Raw genomic sequence first — 25,947 nt, forward strand, 5'->3', positions numbered from 1 at the left:
CGCCTTTAAATAAAACTGCGTTTTATTTTTTTTTCACAATGAGTTAATTGAGCTGTTCAATAATTGTGGTTTAGATATGTTGAAACTTATTATTAAGGAAAACAGTAGGAACCAGGTTGTTTTACAGAATGAAATAACAGAGCTTGACCAGTGTATAAAAGATGATTTAATTTTTACCATTAAGGAAGAGAATGATAAATATTTTAATATTAGAGAAAGATTGATGGCAAGTGTATGGACATTATTCAAAGGAAATTCAAGAAATTAGAATATGATACTGAAGAATACAAAAATGGTACAGTTTACCCTAAACCTAGGGTTACAGGTTTCTTGAAAAACCTTTATGGGAATAATACTGTTCAGGACAATCAGGTGGGTTTTGAGGATGACAATCTTTTTCAAGAAGGGAGACCTTCTTATGAAGAACCCCCCCCCCCCCGTAGATCTGAGAGATTAATGAATAAACCTGGGTATCAAGAAATAAATTTTCCATGGGGGGGGGGGAGGGGAGGGGGAAATACTAAATGGTGTACCCCCCCCCCTAATAATCAATTTAATTGTAGTGATATTTTGGTCTGTGGTGTTAAACACACTTTTAATGATTTTAGTATTTACAATTTTAGTAATATATCATTAGAAAAAGAACATTTTAGCCTGCTTTCAAAAAGTTTTAAGTTTATACCCTACAAAAAGGGAGAACTTACACAGTCCCTGCTAGATATAAAGCTTTTTTTAAGAAAAATCAATTTAAGCTTATTATTACCTTCTGAGGGGGATGTAGTTAACCAACACTTGAGGAGAACCATTTTTAACCCATCCCTACATCCACAATTAAAAAAATCTAGAAAATTTAATGGAAAAAGAATTAAGAAGCAAGTTTAAGAAAGTAGGGTTTAGGCCCAATTTGAGTAACAAAGAAAGGGATATTTTACAAATTTTGAGAGACAACTACAATATGAGAATTATGAAACCTGACAAAGGGGGAGGGGTAGTTATAATGGATAGTATTATATATGAAGGAAAAATGAATGAAATTTTAATGAACGAGGAAGGATATACCAACATGTCAATTAATGAAGTGAATATTGCATATAATAAAATTAATATTTGTTTAAAAGATATGTTATACTATGGGTTATATGATAAAAAAAACATTTGATTTCTTAAAAATTGACAAACCTAGAGTCCCCACCATTTTTGGGATCCTGAAGATCCACAAAAATGAAAGTGATCCCCCCCAAGACCTATTGTCTCAGCTAGTGGCTCGAAAACACATAGCCTAGCTAAGTTTGTTGATAATAAGTTAAAAGATTCTTGGATCAAGAAAGAATCTGTTTTAAAAGACTCTTGGGATTTTCTTGAAGCCATTACTGAAGAGTTTTTCTGTGATAATTTGTTGTTTGTTACTATTGATATTGTTGATTTGTTTTCTAGCATCCCCCATTTGGAAGGGATGGAAATGTTTGAGGAGACCGTGTTTCAAAATGACACATTATCACGCAATGATAAAGTTTTTTGTGTATCACTAATGGATATGGTCCTTAAGTATAACTTTCTACATTTTTGTGGGGAGTTTTATAAGCAAGTTAGGGGTGTTGCAATGGGGGCAGCCTGTGCTCCCACCTATGCCAATTTGGTTTTGTCTAGGTGGGAGGAGTTATACATTCTTGAATCCAGTTTTCGGTCATGTTGGAAATTATACTGAAGATTCCTGGATGACATAGTAATTTTGTGGACAGGGGGTATCAGGAAATTGGAAGAATTTAAGGTATATTTGGGAGAAACAACTAAATTTCTAAAATTTACTTTCAATGTTTCCCCTGAGAAGCTACAGTTTTTGGATGTGAAAATGTATAAGGGGCATGATAGATTTGAATCTAGAATATTTAGAAAACCCATGTTTTGTAATTCCTTTTTGCACTATCAAAGTGCACATCCACATTACTGTAAAAAGAATATTGTGAAGGGACAATTGTCAGAGGAAGCCGTATGACCACCCTGGACGCTGATTTTACGGATGAATGTATTTTATTAAGTAAAATGTTTTCAGAGAGAGGGTACCCCCAGGAATTTATTAATAAAATCAAGAAGGAAGTATTGGATGGGAGACAAGGTAGATTTAAACCCATCCTTGGAAATAGGGCCTCTATTATTGTAGGTTATGACTCCCTAGATAGCTCTAATCCCCCTATTGTTAATCAACCTGACTATAGGCAAGCTCTAGTTCTTGAATATAATGCCTTTAACAATAGCATTACAAAAAAGGTTGTTGAAAAGGAATGGACCAAGTTTATTAGTTTGACTGACCTGGAACTAATTAATGGAGTTAGTTGTAAGGTTGTATATAAGAATTCACATTCCTTTAAGAAATTGTTGGAAAATAAAGACCCTTGTAAATCCATGAGGAATAGGAAGGGCACATTCAAATGTGGGCATTGTGCACAATGTGGCAACATTATTGACACTGAAAATTTTTTTTTAGAAAGTAGACAAAGGTGGATCATTAGTAATGACTATTTTAATTGTGAGACAAAGGGAGTGGTTTATTTAGGATTATGCTCAGAATGTAATTCTTTCTAGTGGGGAAAATGGAGAGAATATTAAAAAGGAGGATTTATGAACATAAATATGAAATTTCCATAAAAAAAGAAACAAATGCTTTATATAAGAATACCACAGTCTGTCCCAATGCTAAATTTTATTTTATTGTCCTAGAACAAGTTAAGAAGGATGTGAGGGGTGGGTTGTGGGAAGAGAATTTGGAATTTAGAGAGCTATGGTGGCAAATTTCCCTTGATGCCACTACCCCCCCCCCAGGTCTTAATTTATTTCTATTGTACCACTTTTAAAATTAAAAGCAGGAAAATTATAAACTTTTAATATGTAACTTATAATATAACCAGTAGATGGCAGACTATTCTTATTTAATAACTTTTTAAGAAATGTTACACACACATATATATATATATATATATATATATATATATATATATGTTATTTCATCTATTTATTTATGATTAATTTGATTTTTTTATTTAAAAGTGTTATTACAAATTTCAAGTTGAATTTTATATTGAATTTTATTAATTTATGGAAGGGTTAGATAATAAATTATGTGTACTAATTTATGTGCTTTATACTGAACATTATTATTGACTTAGCAGAGGTGCATGCTTTTTAAAGAATTTCCGTAAATTAATTCCTTAATTCATGAACTTGTGTGATTGGTTATTTTGTATTCAATTAATGTATAAAAGGTTCAATATTTTAGTCAGAGGTTATCTGAAGAAGTCAGTGTATTAGGACGAAAATGCAGTTTTATTTAAAGGCGTTAATGTTGATGTGGTTGGCGTGACTTTTGTGGATTATTGAATAAATCACTTTTATCCAATTTTCTCCAGCAGTTTTGGTGCTTTTTTGCTTGGGTGTCTGCTTTGGCAGTCTCTGTTACTTTTGCATATTTTTATTTAGAGCCTCCGCGTATGTTTTTGTATATTTATGTGTGTTATTTGCCGGTGTTGGTTTAGTAGGTCTATGTGAGGCTGGTGGATTGCTGCAAGTATTTTCCTTCTCCTCTTGACTGTCATTTCCACTCTTGGGTTGAGAGAGCTTTACCTCCAGTTTGGCTGTATAATTGCATCTCTCGCATATATTAGTGTTTGGTGGTAGGAAGAGAGGGTTGTCTGTGTACATGAGGCAGTTGTAATATTGCCTCAAAATGCCCAGATTGACCAGATGGACTGGAGAGTACACCTGAAACTGCCCTTTCGACATGCCTGAATAGGTAAAGTGAGCTGTTTTACTGATTAGCTGGTAGGGATGAATAGAGAGCCTTGTCCATCTAGACAGTATAGGGGGTCTAGTGCTAGGGTTACTTAGTGCTGTCTATGAGTTTTGAGCAAGTGCTGGGCTGTGACATGAATGGTTTGAGTGCTTAAGTTGAAAGTATGTCAGAAATGAAAGAGATAGAGATTAGCCCAAAATATCCAATAAACTACTAACTTCTGGGCTACAGCAAACAAAGCGCGCAAATTTCAGAAAGAAACAGATCAAATAAGCAGGCACAATAAGCCTTTAACCAGAAATTCCCAGCTCAGAGGGGCAGAATCTAGCCTCTCCTCTCACAAGAGTGCAGACTACAAACCTTCTTAATGTAATATAACTGGCCTGGAGCCAAAGTGCTTAAACCACAACAAATGCACTTTTAGAATAACAGATACTGAGCCTTCAATCAGCAATTCCCAACATAGAAGGATGTAAGCTACCTGTCCGCCACATCAATGCAGCCCACAAACCTTCTTAATGTAAAACAACTGGTTTGAAGTCCAAGTGCTTAAACCAAAAGGCTTAGAATAGCAGTTACAATTTAATCAGGCTACTACCAAGCAGTAATAACTGCAATAGAATAATACAATTGAGTACTTTTAAGAAGAAGCACAAGCAAAATAGGTTCATAGGTTCATAGGTTGGTACTGGGCTATCTGCCCGAAGGCATATATTAGCCCAGCCATGTTGTGCGGTATTCACCGCCCCTTTAGTAGTTCCCTAGACCCTTGTACTAGCAGCTAGTACCCTTGGCCCATGTCTAGTAGTGCTGTTGGCGTGATCCCGGTGTGAACTTTCTGTTACCCATCCACTCATCAAGGTTCCTCTTGAAGAGTGATAGTGAGGGGCTCTATCTTATGTTGATCGGGACCCTGTTCCATAGTAAGGGAAGTCTCTGTGAAGGGAATATATCCCTCCAGCATGTTCTATTCATTGTTGTGTTGAGGTTTATATCCCTTGAGCGTGTAGCTCGAGTAGATTTGGTTTTGCCAAGATGGAGCATGTTCAACAATTCTGGGTTGGACATGGCTCTGTACGTTAGACAGAGATCGCCTCTGAGAAAGCAGTATGCAACAGAGAACAGTCTTAGCTTTTTCAATCATGCTGCATAGGGCAATTGTTTGAAGCCAGTAATCCTCTTGGTTAGGTACCTCTGTGGTCTCTCCAGCTGCTGGAGATGTCTAACTAGGTACATTCCAATTGGTGCATTGTACTCAATAATGGGTCTGATGAGGGAAGAGTAGAGGGGCACCATCACATCCTTAGATTTTGATGCGAACCCTTTTGTGATCAGATGGGTCACATAGAAGGATTTTCTAACCACTTTGGCAACATGGTTATCAAAGGAGAAGCTGACTATGTACTTGGGTCCCTAGATCCCTTATTTCTTCTTCAGATTTCAGGGGATTACTTCCTATGTTGTAGTTTGTGGGTACTCTGTTTTTTCCAAAGGGGATTACTACGCATTTTTTTGCATTTAGCTTGAGACCATGGCTTTGACACCATGCATCAGTCTCATTTAGGCCCTTCTGGAGGATCTCCATGTTGGCTGGAGTCTCTATTATAGCACCCAGTTTGCAGTCGTCTGCAAACTTAGTCAGCCACAGCCCTTCCGTGCTTGCCTGTACTTCTAAGAAGTATATGCCAAACAGGAGGGGCCCCAGGACAGAGCCCTGAGGCACACCACTCGTTACTGATCTGGATTCGGACATAGATCCCCTACTCTTACTTTATGGGATCTGTCTGAGAGCCAGTTTGTGATCCATCTTGTGACGTAAGGGTTTATGCCCAGCCTGGTGAGCTTACCAATAATACCTGAATGGGGAATTTTGTCAAATGCTTTAGCAAGTTCAAGGTAAGCCGTGTGTACCTCCTTTCCCTTATCTATAGCCTGAGTAATGTAAAATAAGGTAATAAAGTGGGAAGAAACACAATTACAGTAAAAGCAGATGAATAAAGTGCATTTTTTTTATATATATAACAATAGAAAATGAGCAAACTGGTTTAAACAAATTACCCAATTAACCAGTAAAAAAACTCAAAACTGAGCCGTGTTCCAGCAGTCTTCAATCTGACAAGTTCTAACCACACACTCCTGCTATGAGGGTGCAGGGGAACCTTCTCCAAAAGATGGCCTGGATTAGTGCTCAAGTTATACAAACAAAGCTAGATTCAGCAGGCCTGGATCTAGTCTATGGTACAGCAGACAAGGTGCACCAATATCAGAAAAAAAAAACAGTTCAAATGAGCAGGCACAGTAGGCCTTTAACCAGAAATTCTCAGCTCAGAAGGGTAGAATCTAGCCTCTCCTCCCACAAGAGTGCAAACCACAAACCTTCTTAATGTAAAATAACTGGCCTGGAGCCCAAGTGCTTAAACCAGAACTAATACACTTTTAGAATAACAGACAATGAGCCTTCAATCAGCAATTCCCAACTTAGAAGGAAGTAAGCTACCTGTCCTACCACAACAGTGCAGACCAGAAACCTTCTTAATGTAAAACAACTGGTCTGAAGCCCAAGCCCAAAAGACTTAGAATAACAGTTACAATTTAATCAGGCTACTACCAAACAGTAATAAATGCAGCAGAATAAACACAATTGAGTACTTTTAAGAAGAGGCAAAAGCAAAATAAGGTAATAAAGTAGGAAAAAACACAAATACAGTAAAAGCAGATAAAGTGCAAATTGTTTTTTTTTTTTATTTATTTTTTTTATATATAACAATAGAAAACAAGCAAACTGATTTGAACTAATTACCCAATTAACAGGTAAAAAAACCTCAGAACTGAGCCCTGTTCCAGCAGTCTTCAATCAGACAAGTTCAGCCTAAGTGGGTATGCCTACTCAAATGTTCTCTCTGTATTAGGCAGGATGAGCTAATGAGACTAGACTAGGATAGAGCTGGGATATGGCTGAACAGATGGGAATGATAGGAGTGTCTGAAATCAAAATATGATCTCACTGCACTCGGTTAAGTGAGCAAACGAGATGGGCCTAAGAGGAGGCGATCATTTTCAAAGCCACCAAGATTACTACCACAACAAGAACAGGGAGGGTGGGGAAAACTAAGTGCAGACAGGGAGAGACAGAAAGACAGCTTCCAATTTTCAGTAAACAAATAGGCAGATAAATGCAGTACTATTTTTAACGCAATATTCAATGAAAGAAATAGAAAAAATAAAATTCAGTACTATCTTATAACACTGCAAGTTTGTACTTAGCTTGTAATAAAGTTTATGTAGGGTATACCAAACAGCTTCATTATGCAACTATTCAGCAGAAATAATTTCAGAAATAAGGGACTAAAACTTTAAGGCACAGATAATCCCTGTAGGCTAAGACTTCTACACTGAAAAACAATGACTTGAGATGAATAAACTAAGTGCAGACAGGGAGAGACAGAGTGACAGCTTCCAATTTTCAGTAAACAAATAGGCACATAAATGCAGTACTATTTTTAACACAATATTCAATGAAACAAACAGAAAAAATAAAATTCAGTACTATATATATATATATATATATATATATATATATATATATATATATATATATATATTGTGAGATTTGACATATTCTGCTTTCAGTAGTGAACAAGTTAAAAATGGCTTTGAGTAGATTTGTCTAAAAATGTAAAATAAATACTCTGCTTTTTAGTGTCGTACAAAAGTGCACATAGTTTAAACTCTTGGCAAAAGGCATATAGCTTGTCATTCATTGTTATTAGAAATCAGAAGTAAAATATTTTATCTTTACAAACTATGCAGTTTGTGAAATTTATTATCTATAAGCAGGTCAAGATGAACTCTTGTATGCAGCTGTGTCTCGTCAACAGGACATGCAATATAAGAGCAAGGCCAAGGAGTTATTCTTCAGGAACTGAATGTTTGGAATATGGGAAACAAGCTGTCAGCAGACAAGCTTCAAGTAAAATACTTATTATTCTGGCAAATTCTCTAAACTGCTGATACAAGCTAGAAAGAGACTATAAAGTTTGGACTTCTTCTTTTGTATGAGAGACATTGATTCTTACAGTTGAGGCTGTAAGCTGAAGTACGGTTTTGTTACATTTTATGTATATTTCATTGTTATACTAGATGTTTACTTCGTATGCAGTAAAGGAATGTTCATATCAGATTGAACTGTCTCAGTTGTCTTCATTGAGTAATGTTAGAGACTACCTTTTAGTGTAGTAACAAATTTTACAGTGGCGAGACAAGGCCAGTTCGAATAAAACAGGGAGGTGTGATCTGCAGACGTGCCTCTCACAGTGTGACATTCCTGCACAGTTCTTCTTTTAAGTCGACTCTTCTTTTTTCATATAAACTTGAAACTAGACCCCAGAAGGTGCACAATAAAGGTTGCAGAGAGTCGGGTACACTGAATTTAATGTAAAACAAAATCCATCAACATAAACACGCAAAACATTGGTATTCTTGGTTTCTCCACTTTTAGGTACTTCTACAGTTTATTGTCTATTAATCCTTCAAGTAAAAGTTCCTCAAGGGCCATATCTATCCTTTGATAAGCTATATTTATTTAATTTCTTGAAATATTAACGTACCTACTGGTGTCTCTTAGAATTTCGTTCATCTTACCTTTGTAAGTAAGGGTGTCTATTAAAACTATTCCTCCCCCTTTATCCGGTTTTATAACCCTTGTGTTCATGTCATTTCTTAATTCATTTAAATGCTATTTTCTCATCTGTCAAGTTTTGTTTTGTACCTTATTTTATCAAAACTACTTCTTATTTCTTCTTCAACTAAACACTCAAATTTTTTTATTTGTGGGTGTAGGGGGGATTGAATGTGCTCCTCCTTCCCAAATTGGTTGACCCTATGGTAGTGTTATGACTAAAAAAAATTTCAAGGTTGATTTTTCTTAAAAATGTTTTAATATCTAATAGAGTTCTTGTAAGATCCCCTTTTTTAAGGGGGATAAATTTCATACATTTATAAAGTAAATTAAAGTGTTCATCGTGCAGTTCTATTGAGCTAAAATTATATATACTAAAGTCACTTTTTGTGAATATAAAGGGGTTTGTAGTGTACTGAATACTATCTTCATTAACCCTGTTGGGGTGGGTGGTACTCACTACTCCTAGTACCTCCCACTCCCCTTCTTGCTCCCCCCAAAAAATTTGGAGCCTGGTGATTTTGATAAAATTCATTTTTGTTCCACAGTCTCTCTGATCTCCTTAATGGGAGGCATTCATTAAAATCATCCAGTTCAGTCACATATTCCCCTTCCCTTGTGTTTTCATTATAAACTTCTTCCTCCCTAGGGCCTTTATATTCACTTTTCCAAAACCTATACCTTGTCCTGGGTTTAGGGTAACTAGAATTGTTTTTATACACAATTAGGTCCCTTTCAAGTTTTTTAACCTTCCGCCTAATTAATTCATAACATTGTTCATTAATTTCTTTTTAAATCTTGAAATACTTTGACTTTTTCTTCTGGTTTTCCAAACATAAGGTCATTCCTAATACACTCATTTAAATTGACAATTTCTTTCATTAAATCACACTTTACTCTTTCATTTTCATTAACCATACTTAAGACTTCAAGCCCACATTTGTTAAAAATTGCAATCAGTTCTTTGTGAAATGTACTCCCTGAAACAACATTGTTTGGGTATTTACAAATTCGTAGCCCTTTAGGCACAATATTTTCAGAGACACATTGCTTTAAATAACTGTTTTCCACATCCAAGCTTTTATATTTATATAATCGTTTTTCAAATTTGTCTAACTGATGTTTGTATGAGTCAATCGTTGGTTTAGGGTTAATGTTTTTTTTTTTTAAATCAGCAGAAAAACTAACCTGAAGCCATTACTTAAGGTTAAAGTCCTTTCTGCTACAATCATTATAATTTCCTATTTCACGAGATTCCTGCCCTGCCCCAAACGAATGTTGGGGGCTGTACTTGTACTTCCTTGCTCGTTTCCTTCTGGCTGCCTTAAAACAGCTGGTGTTTGTTGAAAGTCTGAGTCATTGTTCATACCACTTTGGTTTATAAATCCAAAACCAGCGCTTTGCCCTTCATTCGCGTCATTTACTCGTGGTCTTGCTCTTTTGGACTTCTCCTCTCCTTCGTTCCTCCCACAAGGTACCTTGGCCACCAAGTCAACCAAGGATGGGCTGAGAGGTGTTAGCAAGTCTATCAATTGGGTTAATTGCCTAATCAGTTTTCTAGTTTGTGCAATCACATCACAATTGCTCATCCCTTCACTATCCATACTCGCGTCACCTTCCATTGCACAAAGCAACTACTAAATCCAACAAAACGTGCAAAAAAGTCCAAAAATACACAAGTAAACTTGAAACCAGAGCCTAGAAGGTGCACAATAAAGCTCGCAGTCAGTCGCATACACTGAATTTAATGTAAAACAAAATCTATCGACATAAACACGCAAAACATTGGTCTTCTTGGTTTCTCCACTTTTAGGTACTTGTACATTTTATTGTCTATTAATCCTTCAAGTAAAAGTTCCTCAAGGGCCATATCTATCCTTTGATAAGCTATATTTATTTCATGTCTTGAAATATTAATGTACCTATTGGTGTCTCTTAGAATTTTGTTCATCTTACCTTCGTAAGTAAGGGCGTCCATTAAAACTATTCCTCCCCTTTTTCTTTTTTCTTACTACTTCGTCCATTGCCTGGCAGATGAAAATACTGTGGTGTAGTACAGGGCAGTACATTACTTTTTCTTCAGACAGTTGGTGAAATAGGAGATGTGGGTCATACCGCCTGACCTAACATCACCAGCAGCTAGTGATTGACAGCAGAAAATTCTTCCACAACTGATCTTCGTGTCAAGACTGGTCACCTTGCCCTTAACATTTGTGGTGAATATTTTCTTCTGTTTTTCTTTTAACAATGAATGCAATTCATGAAAATGCCAAGAAGTGCACTACATCTTTTACTGTTAATGTATCTGAATCATATGTAGATGTGTGGAATAATTGTGTACACACACACACACACATATATATATATATATATATATATATATATATATATATATATATATATATATATATATATATATATACACATACATATACATATATAAACACATGTATGTCTACAGATATACAGACACCTATATGTATACATATATATATATATATATATATATATATATATATATATATAGAGAGAGAGAGAGAGATGTGTATGTCTACATATAAACAAACACACACACACACACACACACACACACACACACACACACACACACATGTATATAAATACATGTCCCCTATATTTGCATCACAGTGCTGCATGCTATGTGTGAGGGAACATCACACATATCAATACACACACATACACACACACACACACACACGCATATATATATATATATATATATATATATATATATATATATATATATATATATATATATATATATACATATATATATATACAGCAGTAAGTGTGTGCAACATGGACAGTTATGTGACATGTGAACTCTTTGTTGGGACCAGATTGCCCTTGTCTGTGAATGTGGTAATGAGAATTTGGGGAAGGATAGCAAATATACTTGTGGATGTGGGTTGGGTTGGTAGATAGAGAGGACAGCCTACAGCGGTGGTATATGAAACATGTGGTGTGTAAATACCCTGGATGATGGGTGTTATCTGCGATGTAGAAGCCCTATGAGCCCCCATATGGAAACAATGGGAACAAGGCATCCAGCCATTGCCAGTCACAACAGCAGCTTCACGGCCCTGCAGGTGCCTTGGGCTGGAGGCTGAGCAGGAGGAGCATGTGGACCCTGTGATTGTGTACTGAGGGCCTCAAGGTGCTGTAGCACATCCCACAAGTCTCTGTGGAGCTTCCTATGCAACAGACCCTGGACCTGACCTTGGGTGACAGGATCATGTCTGTGTGTGCCCCTGGGGGGGAACACCATCCCCTGAGGTGGTTCCACCTGAAGGTAGTGCATGACCAGTAGATGAGGAGGCCCCAGGGTGGGTCCCACATGTGATGTGGCTGGCAACATGGCCAGATGAGGTGGGAGAGGTGGTTCTGCTGGCAACTGTTCCCAAAACATGCTATTGTGTCACTGTTATAGAACATATGTGGGTAGTAATAGTTCACACAATCTCGGATCATATCCAACAGCATGCATAAATATCCCCCACAACACATACCGACATATGTGCAGCAATCACATAGCAAACAGACCACATGCATATATGGAACCATAGTGGCCCTTACAATGGCATGCAGGTGACATTGTCCGTAACAGGCCAGCAATGATAGTGTCCCCACAGGGAACATGGCTACAAACACATAGCACAAAATGTGGTACAATACAATAAATTTCCCAATGGTAGGTAAACTGTAGCCATACCTATTGAGTTGTGTGAACAGTGTGTTGTCGTAGATATGGTGGAGGGGAAAGAGAGATGTGTATTAAGAATTATGGTAACTTTGCTGTATGAGTTGCTCAGACATGTTTCCATCTTTATATCTTTCAGGCAAGATGTCACATGGCAGGTTCCCATGTATTCAGTGGATGAAAATTAGGTCATCATCAACCACCTGGTACAGCACTACCCGGTGCTGTTTGGAAGAACAGCCCATGAGCAGCAGGAGTGGACCACTCTGTGAAATGATCTAGTCCACAGAGTCAATGATGTCAGCCTGCATAACCGCAGTTATGAGCAGGTCAGGCATCATTGCAGCGACCTGCTTTACAATGCCCGCCGTCGTGCTGCTGCAGTCTGGGGGGATCACCTCACAACAGGGGATGTCATGCAATCCATCCCCCCTGACACGTGTTGAGGAGCTCCTTGCCAGCCTCGTGTCACTTGCCCGCCTGCAAATGCAACAACTGATGGAGACCATAGTAGAGGTGGGTACTACCCACACACCGACCAAGAAGCATGCAGGTAAGGCCACAAGGCACATCAGTAGACCACTGTTGCATATCCATCTGCATCTATGCAGGTAGATCATGCATATGTGAGATGACATATATATAGTCTGTTGCTGTGTAGTAGTAATAAACAGATGTGCATAAGCTGTAGTGTTGTGGTCTTGTACTGTTGAATTACTGTAATGCTGCACCCACCATGTACCAGTGCCACAGCTGTGTCTGCTGAAATCACATATCTCACACTCTTATGTAAGTCCCTCTGGTATACCACCAAGGCAGCAGCCTGTAGCTGGTCAGTATGGTGTATGTTCATACTTGCCAGTACAGCAATCATGTAATGGCTATGGTATATTCCATGCACACATCTAACACAGCTACCCATAATGCATGCCGTACATGTTCAGGTATTGTTGCTGTTAACTGCACCGCATCACAGTGGTGACCATGATGGTGTATCTGAAGGGTATGTCAGACACCTGCAATATAACTAACATCCTGTCATTGCAAAATGTGTCCACAGGGATGAACATAATGGTGGGACAAATGGCCTACAGTAGGGACATGTATGAAACATCACCCTTATACAGTGCTATAACAGTGTCTATACCAGTATTACAATGGCAACTGTTACAGATCTACACTATGGCATATCATAATACAGTCGTCCACACTACAACCTGTGAGAGATGCACTTATCTAGCCAAACTGGAGGTAAAGCTCTCTCCAACCAAGACTGAACTTGACAGTCAAGAGGAGAAGGTAAACACTTGCACCACACCACACTCATCACATAGTCTCACTAAATCTACACTACCAAAATCCACACATAGAAACACAAAAACATTCATGGATGCTCTCAATAATAATCTGCTCAAGCAACAGAGACCTCCAAAGCAGAAATGCAAGCAACCTCCACCCCCCAACACAACCCAAATGACACATTGCCCGCAGACTCAGTGTGCCATTCAACCACAGCCAATAAGGTAAAACAACGTACCCAACACACTAGTCATAGGTGACTCTATAGTCAGACACACTGATGTCCCACTCACCAGGCTACACAAGGAGAAGGTTACTGTCAGCTGTCTGTCGGGTGCCAGGATCCGCCACATAACCCACGCACTCAGGCCACTCCACAACAAGTACAAATATGACTCTGTCATTGTCCATGTTGGTGTGAACGACCTAAGATGTACTTCCCTGGACTACATGAAAAGAGACATGGAAGTGGTCGCCGATCTTGTAGCCCAGGCAGGTATGACCCTAGCCCTGAGTAGCATTCTGCCATCACCCAGAATGATGCCGCAGTACAAGGACAAAATTATTGACTTCAACAATTGGCTAAGCTTCTGGTGCCATTCTAGAGGGATCCAGTATCTGTCTGCCTGGGATGACATGGTCGACAGACCATGATGCTTTGCCAGAGATGGCCTGCACCTGTCACCCCTGGAATTCCAGATACTTGCTAAGGTTCTTGCCACCCCTATAGTGCCTTTTTTAGGCAAGGTTCAAATGACAAATTCACCACTGTAACAGGAACAGGCAAGCAAAAACTTAGGGTGATGCTACTCAATGCTAGAAGTCTAAATCTCAAAATGCACTCACTCGAGGTACTCCTTAAACTGGAGAACATTGATATCTGTGCATTGACTGAGACATGGTTAAAGGCTCCAGAGAGCACCCCTGCACTACCAGGCTATAACTCATACCACACTTTTCGACCATGTAACCTGGGCCGGAACGACAAATGCAGAGGTGTGTCCATATTCATTAAGGATATCCACACCTCTGGGCTAGTTGCTCAGCATAATGCAGCCAAGGTTATCCAACTGCAACTAACTTTGGGCAAAACTGCAATCCAAACTGTAGCTTGCTACAGATCACCCACCATGTCCCAGGATTCACACTCCTCTTTTCTTGATGTACTGGAAAATATTAGGGTTCAACCAAACACCCTAATAATGGACAATTTCAACTACACCACCATTAACTGGGAAAACTACTCATGTACCAGCTCCTTCGCTCAATGCTTTCTGGAATTCATAAACTCCATTTCCCTGGATCAACTTATCCATACCCCCACCAGGGGCAACAATATCCTAGATCCAGTCATTACCAACATGAGTGACTGGTGTTCCACACCTGAAAGCAATGCCTCATTGGTCCGATCCGACCATAAGCTAATTACCCTAGATATCCACATCCTGCCCCCACCCCCATTAAGGAAACCATTTTAAAAAATTTCTCCAAAGCCAACTTCATGCTTCTTAAGACAGAAGTGGTGAACTTCATGACACCCATGCAGATGGACAATATAGTTACGACTACTGAATCCTACACAATTGCACTTTATAAGCACTTACATGAGTGCATGGATCGTGCTATCCCAAATAGTACCAAGATGATATCCTCCAAAAAAAGGAAGCCAATCTGGTGGTCCCCTGCCATAAACAAACTGTACAACAGAAGGAAGAAACTGTTGCAAAAGAGAATAAAATCCCATGAGTGGAGGCGCTCCCAGGTTAGCCTCAGTAAGAAGATGTGATCCCTGATAATATCCTCCAAAGCTAGTTACAAAAACAAAATCGCCACTGATTCTAAAGACAACCACAAAGCATTCTATAGCTATGTCAAGAATCTCAATGGCAACACTCAGATCTGCTCTGAGTTACAGCACAATGGCACTAAATATACAGACCCAACTGATATTCCCAACATCCTGGCAGATAGGTTCAGTGCTAACTTTACCCGCCTCTAACCCCCGAAAGACCCCATCTCTATACTAGAAGAATGCAAAGTTCCTGTAATCATGGCTGCACAGGTAAAAACTACACTCTCCAAAGCCAAGAACACAGCATCAATGGGACCAGACAACATCCCAGGCTGCGTTCCACATGAACTACAGAACGAACTGGCACCCCACCTAAGTACCATGTTCAATCATAGCCTCATCTCAGGCTTTGTGCCTGCTGAATGGCGCACAGTGACGGTTAACCCACTCCACAAGGGGGGAGCCACCACGAACCCGGGAACTACCGCCCCATTAGCCTGACGAGCCTGGTCAGCAAGGCCATGGAATGTATCATCATGGAACTTATAAACAAAGACATTGGTAACCTCCAAACTCTGGACCCCACCCAGTTCAGGTTTGTAAAAGGCAGATCATGATAGACTTCTTTGAAGCAGTCACCAAAGCTGTAGACAAGGGTAAGGTGGTTCACACAGCCTATCTAGATCTTGCCAAGGCTTTCAACACCATACCCCACTCTGGAGTTATAAACTCACTAAACTAGGTATAAATCCCTATGTCACAAGATGGGATGCCAACTGGCTCACTGACAGAACCCACACTGTGAAAGTAGCAGACTCTAAATCCGTCTTCAGACCAGTGACAAGTGGAGTACCACAGGGTTCAGTCCTGAGTCCTCTCCTGTTTGGTATCTACTTCTCTGAAGTACAGGCTAACACAGAAGGTCTTTGGCTAATGAAATTCACAGATGACTGCAAACTAGGAGCCGTAATCGAAACTCCTAATGATGTGGACATCCTACAAAAAGGCTTCACTGAGACAGATGCCTGGTGTCAAAGCCATGGCCTCAAACTCAATGCCAAAAAGTGCATTGTCATCCCCTTTGGTAAAAACTCTGCACCCATGAACTACAACATAGGCGGTAGTATACTTAACACCGAAAGTGTGATAAGAGACCTTGGGACACAGGTGGACAGTAGTCTCTCCTTTGATAATCACATTGCCACAGTAACCAGGAAATCCTTCTATGTGGCACACCTCATCACAAAAGGTTTCTCATCCAGAAAAAAAGAGGTCATTGTTCCCCTCTACTCATCACTCATTAGACCCATTAGAGAGTACAACGCCCCTTTTGGTATGTACCTCACAAGACATCTACAACAACTGGAAAGGCTGCAGAAATACCTCACAAAGAGGATTACTGGCATCAAACAGATGCCCTATGCAGACCGTCTCAAAAAACTCCAGCTTTACTCCGTCACATATTGCCTACTCAGAGGTGATCTCTGCCTAACATACAAAGCTATGTCAAAGCCAGAGTTGTTGGACATGCTCCACTTAAAGAAATCCCAATCTCTCTGAGCTACACGCTCTAGGGACCCACACCTTGTCACCACAATAAACAGAATATGCCGGAGGGATAGATTCCTGTCCCAGAGACTTCCCATACTCTGGAATAAACTACCTGTCTATAACAAACAAAGCTCCTCATTAGCACTTTTCAAGAAAAATCTTGATGATTGATGGGAAATAGGAAATTCACCCCGGGATCACCTCTGTGGCTCTGCTCGACAGTGGCACAGGAAAATAATTTTCTTGGGTGGCAAAAGCCAGGGTACCTTTTTGGCTGGGCTTGTATATGCCCAGGGCCAATAGCCTAGTACCTACCTATGAGCCTATGAACAAGCCTTAAAAACCTGCAATGTTGTCGCAACATGAGCAATGAGTGTGTAATACAGAATCGTAGGTTAGGGAAGAAAATACAGTGAATACATACCTTCACAAACACTGGAAGCATATGTGTGCACACACTCCAGATAAAATATAGTGGAAGCAGCTGTTGAGGTACTGACTGCATGCATTTGTCATAGATATGCACCTTTCATCAAGTAAACATCCCCAATGTCACACCATGTATTGGTCTGCTGTCCAAGACATTTGGCTATCAAATGTGCACACTTACCTGCAACAGAGGGAGGTGTGGCTTGCACACATCTTACATGACATGGCATGGGCCCCATACCCTACAGGTAGCACCCATGAGTTGGAAATGTAGCCATACCTCACCATTGGATATGCCATGGCAAACAGTGCAGTCATTTATGTGGCAAGGATTTATGGGACAGGAATAATGCAGGAAATAAACAGATGGCCATCCAAGACAAATGATGTCACATGTAGCAAACTGGTCATGTGGCCTGCCCAGTTACATGTCACAACACTGAGGGGGTTGCAGGAATGTCTAACAAGTACTAGCTGTGCAGTACCCATGGCAACAATTACCTGGAATCTGCAAGCATGTGGCCTATGGGTTAGGATAATCAGATGTTTCAGTTGTACCACAGGAAACATCAGCCAGGCCTCTCTACAGGTAGTGTATGCATAACAGAAGAGGTTCCCAAAATTCATGCATTGCAATGTATACTGGTGTACCATTACCACTTTGGAAACCTACAGACAGTATCATGTAAGATACATGTACTGCAAAACCGACGCCTCACCCTACCTCAGGCCCACCGTCCCCATCTGTACTGTGCCGGTACCAGTGTACATCCGTATGTTTGCCATTCATTAGCTGGGTCTGGGCAAATACATGTGGTGTTCAGTGTTTGGGACACTGCAAACTGACACACATGTGTAGGCCATAGTTGTCAAACATCTGCAAAAAGGCTAAAGGTAGGGAGGGGGTGTCATCATGACACACCACTGCACTGCAGCAGGGATCCTAAGGATGCCACAAATGGCTGTATCTGCACACCGTCAGGTTCAGGAACTGTGGCAGATGTAACCCTGCCTCCACAGTAATAGTGATGTTAGTGTGTGAACTCCAAGGGATGTGCACATGAGTAGACCTTGCAATCATGCAAAATTGAGGGACATGTGTGGGGCAGACTGACCATATAGTGCACAGTAAATGGCAGGGTGCAGAACAGGTCCACAGCAATACTGTATACATGAGTGTAGTGTTTTCCAGAGGAAGGGGCATCATCTACTAACACAGCCCATGCATCACACGCATGCATACTGTTGCTAGCATGGATTGACTATAGCTGCACTACATGCTGTTGAGTACCATATGTTATGCATGTTGACAGATGGGTAATGGGAGGTCTGTGTGTACCATCTTCGTGCAACCTCACCTGTAGGTGTGTGTGTGTGTGTATGTGGGGGGGTTATTATGTCTGTAAGTGCAATCTGGTGGAGTGGAGGGGGGTTGATGCATGTAGGATGTGTGTCTGCATGTGTGCGTGTTTGTGTGGGTGTCCATGTATGCACATGTGTGATTGTGGGGTTGTTCATATGTCAGAACTTCCCTTTGGAATTGTGCAGTACATGGACATGGACTAACACATGAGACACCAGGAATACTTGTTTAACATGTAATCACAGGACAGCTGATAGTATAATAAGGTCTGTAGCAAGGAATATGCATTGGGAGGGAAACTAGACACCAGGTATACTGTTAAAATTGCAATCAGCAGAAAGGTGAATGACTACCTACGTATGCAGCACTACAGATGCATTGGAGAATTACTAGACAACACCAGGGAGTGTATCCATATATTACTGTTGTCCACATGATAAGTTGATTGAGCAGCAAATCTTGCATCTACTGAGCAATAGTTACGTATGATAACTGTGCTACAACCCTGTCATCCATAACATCGATGCAGGGACAAGCTAATATGGTTCTGATGCACACAGTGACTATACTACAGTGTACCAATGTACTGCTGTGTAACATGTTGTCAGCAGTAATGTTTTATGCTTACATGTCAGGTAGTGTAGCTTTCCAGCCAATATGCATTATAGCTGTTAGTAACACTGAGTGATTGTGGTCTCCATAATGTTATCCATTTGTGTTGTAGGTGTACATGTGTCAGCAGGAGGATGGTCTGCAGTCATATCTCACAAGGGGTATGGCACTGTGGTGACACCATGGCTGTGACATATCCTGGGTACAGTTGAACACATCTCACAGGTCTTTATAACAGTTACTATCTGTGCCACATGGACAGGTGACCCCCTGGTACATGTGTAATCAGCAACCTGAAGTATATCCCTCCACATACACGCAAACTCTTACTTGGCAACACTGGGACTAGACCCCTACCTAGGTATGTAGTGCTACTGATGTGTGTGGCTTTCATTGTGCACCCCGCACAGCGTTTAAGATGAGGTGTATTCCAGGTTACATGTTACATGCAGAACATCCCCAGGCATGTACAGTATGGTAATGGGGGATGTAATGGTTGTATATGGACAATACATAGTGTGAGATACCATTATATACACATTAACAGACACATAACAGGCAGACACACATCCGAGAGACCTAGGCCTATCAGTGCTAACTGACTGGTCAGTGTGTCCAATGTGTTGCAGGTAGGCTGCACACAGCACATGCATAACTGGGTCGGATTGTGTTATCAGTTACCTGTGTGGTTGATGGTGACAGTGGGGACCATACAGTGGTACATAGGACATGTACCGGGGTGCCATTGTGTACTGACAGTGTACACAGCACCCACACCCGACTGTGGATATTGTACACACTGGAACCCATGATGACACTCCCACATACCCACCGTCACACTTTGACCACAATTGAGATACAACCCATTGTCCATCCCGACAGTGGTACTACAGGGATATGCATCTAATTGTCATGCATTGTCATGCCTCACCTATGGGCAGCAACATCACTATCCATAATACTGTGTGGCAATGCATATTGTAATAGGAGTATGTGGTCTCGGAATGCTGTACCCTACAGATATACAGACATGCACACATACACACACTTGCCAGACCTCAGTGGGTATACCATGCCTATCAACCCATTTGTACAACAGTGTTGTGCTGGTACTGAAAAGCTCAGGTAGCTGTTAGGGAGAGGAGCTTAACAGGGTACACGTAATGTCCGGTACAGCAGCAGCAACATCTAACTATGGCAATGGGTGTTGTGGTGGGTATGAAGGCATTCATGGTATTCTCAACTACAGGTGTACTAACACACAGACATTGATATCCTCAGTAATGTACACATATACATTTGTCAGTACTGCAGCGCATTGCTGCAGGTGGTCATAGGTGTGTACCTGGCTATTGTCCATGGAAAGATGGGAAGTGTAGGGGATGTGTGTACAGTGGTATCATGCCACCTGTCATGTGCCAGCAGGCAATCTATCTACAGACACCAATGTGGTGACCCTCAGATTGAGAGTGACATGCATCAGCCAATCCTCTGGGTGCCTCCTGCAAATGGCCAGAGAGGTGATCCAGTTGACATGTATGTAACATGTATTACAAATCATGGCTAGTGTCTGTGTTGGGGAACTGTACCCAAGCATGTTCTGTTGACTATGGTAGTGTAGTGGTGGTACCCATGGCATGTGGTGCATACAGGGTGTTGTGTCCTATCTGTGCCAGTTATAACACAGCTGGGCAGATATGTCAGTGTCAGGCAAGCATAGGTTGCCTGTACATATCTAAGCTGGATACCTGCCATCTGCACATCTGTACAGGGACTGACAGACATCAGCTTGCCAACTAGCTATGCAGTAGGATGAATGTGTCGACAGATAGACGTCTAACACCAATATGTATTCCATTACTACATGCTGGCAGCCCTCACTGACGTGCTATTCAGACAGTAGTCTACAGTTACTTTCCACATGTCAGATCATTATCCAGTAAGGGATATATATATATATATATATATATATATATATATATATATATATATATATATATATATATATATGTGTGTGTGTGTGTGTGTGTGTGTGTGTGTGTGTGTGTGTATGTGTGTGTGTGTTTGTGTAGTATATATAAATATATACTGTGAAACAGCTCACACACCAGGAACACGACAGCTAGGCCTCAGAGTCCATCTAGGCATGCAGGGGTGCTTGTTGCCAGTACTACAATTAGCAATCTACTCTTGCTTTGGAAAGCACTGTCAACAGTAGTAATTGCTTGATACAGTACATGCCAGTGTGATGGCACATAACCTGGGATACTACCCTTGTATGTGACACATTCACATGGATAAGTGTGATGTACAGGTCTTATATACTCGAGTGTCCCAGACATGACACTCACACCCCTTGCTACTGTAATGATGGCACATAGACGCATGTTTTGTACATGGCTTTACATACACTTATTACAGATGTTATTACCCTGATATATTATCAGACTGGTTACCAGGGCTGAGACACGCTTAGCAGGTGTCAGCATTGCTGCAGTATGACAGCTAAGCAGATTTGCTCACTGGTAAGCAAAGTCTACATGGTGTACGTGCCCGTACATTTAACCATAGCTTAGCACCACTGAGCTTCAAGCAAACCTGCGCAAAAGCACTTAAAGCTACCCAAAATTGCCTTAACCACTCTATATCCACCAGCCCTTGTTCTCCCCAGCAACAAAATAACCAGCCTTTGCAGGGCTTGAACCCATGACCCTGTACACTATAGCCACAACAGTTAACCACGATGCCATGACAGCTGTGAAAACAGTCGTTGTTTTTTCAATATATCTGTCACTACGCTTATTGAATAGTATTGAACAATTGCTGTGACTTCTACAATTGTGTAGTACTTGTTAGTGAAATAACTGTTGTATCACATGTTGTTATATCTAAATATACACATATCAGATACATATGGTGTGATACATCTGGGAAGGTAGACACAACAGTAATGTTTACACATGACAAGGATATGGATATATACATGTACATATGTAGATATATGTCTACATGTACATACACATATATATTCATATATATGTATTTATGCACATCTGTATAGTGTATTATATATATATGGCCATTTATAGATCTTTCTGCATATATATATATATATATATATATATATATGTGTGTGTGTGTGTGTGTGTGTGTGTGTGTGTCTGTGTGTGTGTGTGTGTGTGTGTGTGTGTGTGTGTGTGTGTGTGTGTGTGTGTGTGTGTGTGTGTGTGTGTGTGTACATCATTTATGTACAGATACACCTATATGTATATATATATATATATATATATATATATATATATATATATATATATATATATATAGATATGTATCTGTCTTTATATATATATATATGTATATGTATATAGATATGTACCTGTCTTTATATATATATATATATATATATATATATATATATATATATATATATATATATATATATATATATATGTATGTTTACCATATGCCCTGATCATGGAGTGGAGTCCTACCTCAGCACCAATAGTCTCAACCTCTTAGTGCAAAGAGATGTCATGTATGTATTGCTAGTATATATGTAGACTGTTGCTACTGTAACAGGGGTTGTCTTAACAGACATGTTGGTGGGAGGTCACATTGGCTATTGACATGCACTCCATCGGTTTCTGACAGACATCCTAAGGACATCATAGTACAGTACCACGGATAGCACAGTAATGATCCTGTGGACTACAGCAGAGATATGACCAATATATGTGGACAGTCTGGCACTCTCTGGTCAGCCCAGAGGTATACACATATCCCCTTTATGTGAGACATGTGAACCAAGCCTGACAATGTGGATGTTAACAGCCATGTACATAGGTATATCACGTAAATACTGGACTACATATGCCCACACAGTTTATGCATTCACACACGCCTGTCTGTCCTGACGCATAATACCTGGTGGTGCAGAGGTCACATGGCCACATACTACCCAGTAGTCAGTGACATATATCTGTGCAGAATCCCACTGCTTTGTCAGAAACACACAACAGTTATGGTGGCCTGGCAGTAGTATGTCTTGCAAATATCTGGACATAACATCACACTGGGTAATTACACTAAGCTGCTAGTCATGTAACAGAGCACTGTGCAAACTACAGGCAGACTACCACAACACTGGCCTACATTTTGTATGCAGGAATACACGTGCACCTGCAAATATAGCAGGCTCTACAGGCATGTCACAGCACAGAGTAACAGACACCTGTGAGAAAGTACATAACTCCAACCAATGTGAACACAGCCACAGCCACATATGGCATGCAAGCTTAATATGACTATATATGGACTTTCTGGTAAACATCTTCATATGTGCCACTCACACACTAACCCTACATAAACTGGGTCACGACACAGTGTGGTTCAATGCCTGTCTGTGGTATGGGACATGTGTATGGCATGTAAGCCGATAGGGTACCATACACTGGAGCAGTGTGTAATATCAGATAGAACAGGACCAAGATCAATGACATCTACCACATACTGTACACAGGTCAAGGTATGTATTCACAATACATAGTGTCAACAATCACCATAAGTACACAGACCCCACTACTGTATACACAACCACAGAATGCCCAGGTTATGTCCTCAGAAATAACCCCTACTGTACATAACATGTCCAGCAGTTTGATATCTGACTGGCTTGTTATCAGGTATGATGTCAATAAATAATGGTGTATAGAACATATGCACCTCTTACTGCATGGCATATGTACAAAGGTTGAGAGACTTGTGGCTAGAGCCACAAACACTGGGCCAATATTTGCATGTTGCTGTGATACCCTCATACATTTACTGTTGTAACAGGGTTTGTTGTGACATATGTCCTATGAGGGATATGAAGTCAGTAACTCTCATGGCTGTCACCTTGTACTGACCGCAATCCTGAGACTATGCTTCTGCAGTTCTAAGATAGGTGATCTGTGAGTAATACAAGAAACATAAGACTCCAAACACTGCCCAGTCTGCAGATAACCTTACAGGTGGGAGTTTCCCCAAGTATATAACACTGTCATGACATGTATTAAATCATGTACACCAGCCATATCTACACATACCCTGTTAAACCAACATTACTCCAAATGCAGAAGAGCCACACTTACATTCTGTAGTCATATCTGGCACATCCTCCTCCTGTTTGTTGGCCTGTCTCCACAGTGTATGTTGTTAGAGGTATAGCCCAATACCATATGTGATGTTGTTTGCCAAACACCAACATGATGCCCTGCTCACAGTGAATGAAAAGGCCCAACACCCACATGATGTTCCTAGATATAGGAGTGTGTTTCCATGCAATTGGGTATGGGAGTGTTACCACAGCTGTTCTATATGCAATCAGCTAGTGGGGGGACTGCAATTCATGCAGAGGCCATCAGCTGATCATGAACATCACTTACAAAACACAAGCTGCTGCCAAAGCAAAGCAGGTGTACTTCTCCACATCCACCAGAGAGGGAGTGAGAGAGACAGAGACAATGTAAGACAGGGGTGGGGTGGAAGAGTAAAACCTAAGCATGTTTGTGTCACACACTTACCAGTACAGGGTTTCAGACACCTGCCTGACTATGTACTGCTATCACATGTCTATGCAGTTATTGCATGCACCACAGAGCTTACATGTTGGGGAGCTGTCCAAAGGTATATCTGATGGTGAGTGACATCTGCAACAGTGATATAGGAGGGATAAGGTAGGTATAGTGCACGTGCCTGTCTACATAAGAAGGTGTCAATGTCAACACAGCCACACTCTGTCAGGGACTCACACACATTAATACAGTTGGCAGGGTCAGGATTAGACTTCCTAACTAGCTAGTTTGCCACAATACAGTAATATGCAGGTATAACATGCACCACAGGGGTTATCAGGATGATATTTGTGCAAAGGGTATGAGAAGGTGTCTGACATCAGACGACATGCTTCAGTAGGCCAATGGAAGGTGTTGTGAATGTGAATGGGATCAAAATCATTATACTCCACACACACACACATACACACACACACACACACACACACACACACACACACACACACACACACACACACAGTCACAGGTTGCCAGTATTGACATCCATGGGTGCTTTGCTATCACAGGTGTGTAGTGGTTGACAGTGCCACAAGGCTGTAGAAGGCTAGGTAAAGGGTATACCTTGGCATCAGGCCACATGAAAATGGTCTGCAGGGTGGCTCAAGGGTGTAGTGTCTGGATTGGCCCACACAGGTGGGTATTGTATTCACCATCCAGTCATATGTGTTACTATTATGGGTGGCCAGTGCTGTGCAATGCTTGCCATGTATGTGTTCTATAGTCCATGACATAGACAGTGTCTGGGATGTGCACATGTCCCATATGCATGTTCTGTGACATGTGGAAGTGTACCTGGGGTGTCTGGGGCATGTTGTGTACACAGATTGTTATAATCAGATGTGCCATTCCTGGTCTCATGTGGTGGGAACTGGCAATGGACACCAGGTTGACCCTGCAACTACATTGACAGCATGATACAAGTATTCCCTAGGGTCAGTGGCATCTGTCCATTCAGGGCATTTGTTTAAGGCATGGTATGCCCTTTGTGGGTTACATTTGATGGCACTACAGTTGCTGCAAGCATCCAGTGGGGAACATAGTGTAGGAGCACTGTTTGTGATTATGTGCCTATTGTTGTGATGGGACAGGGAGCCATGCACTCT

The sequence above is a fragment of the Protopterus annectens genome, chromosome 6.part0 (assembly GCF_019279795.1).
Source record: "Protopterus annectens isolate FY-2018-M chromosome 6.part0, PAN1.0, whole genome shotgun sequence".
Lineage (NCBI taxonomy): Eukaryota > Metazoa > Chordata > Ceratodontiformes > Protopteridae > Protopterus > Protopterus annectens.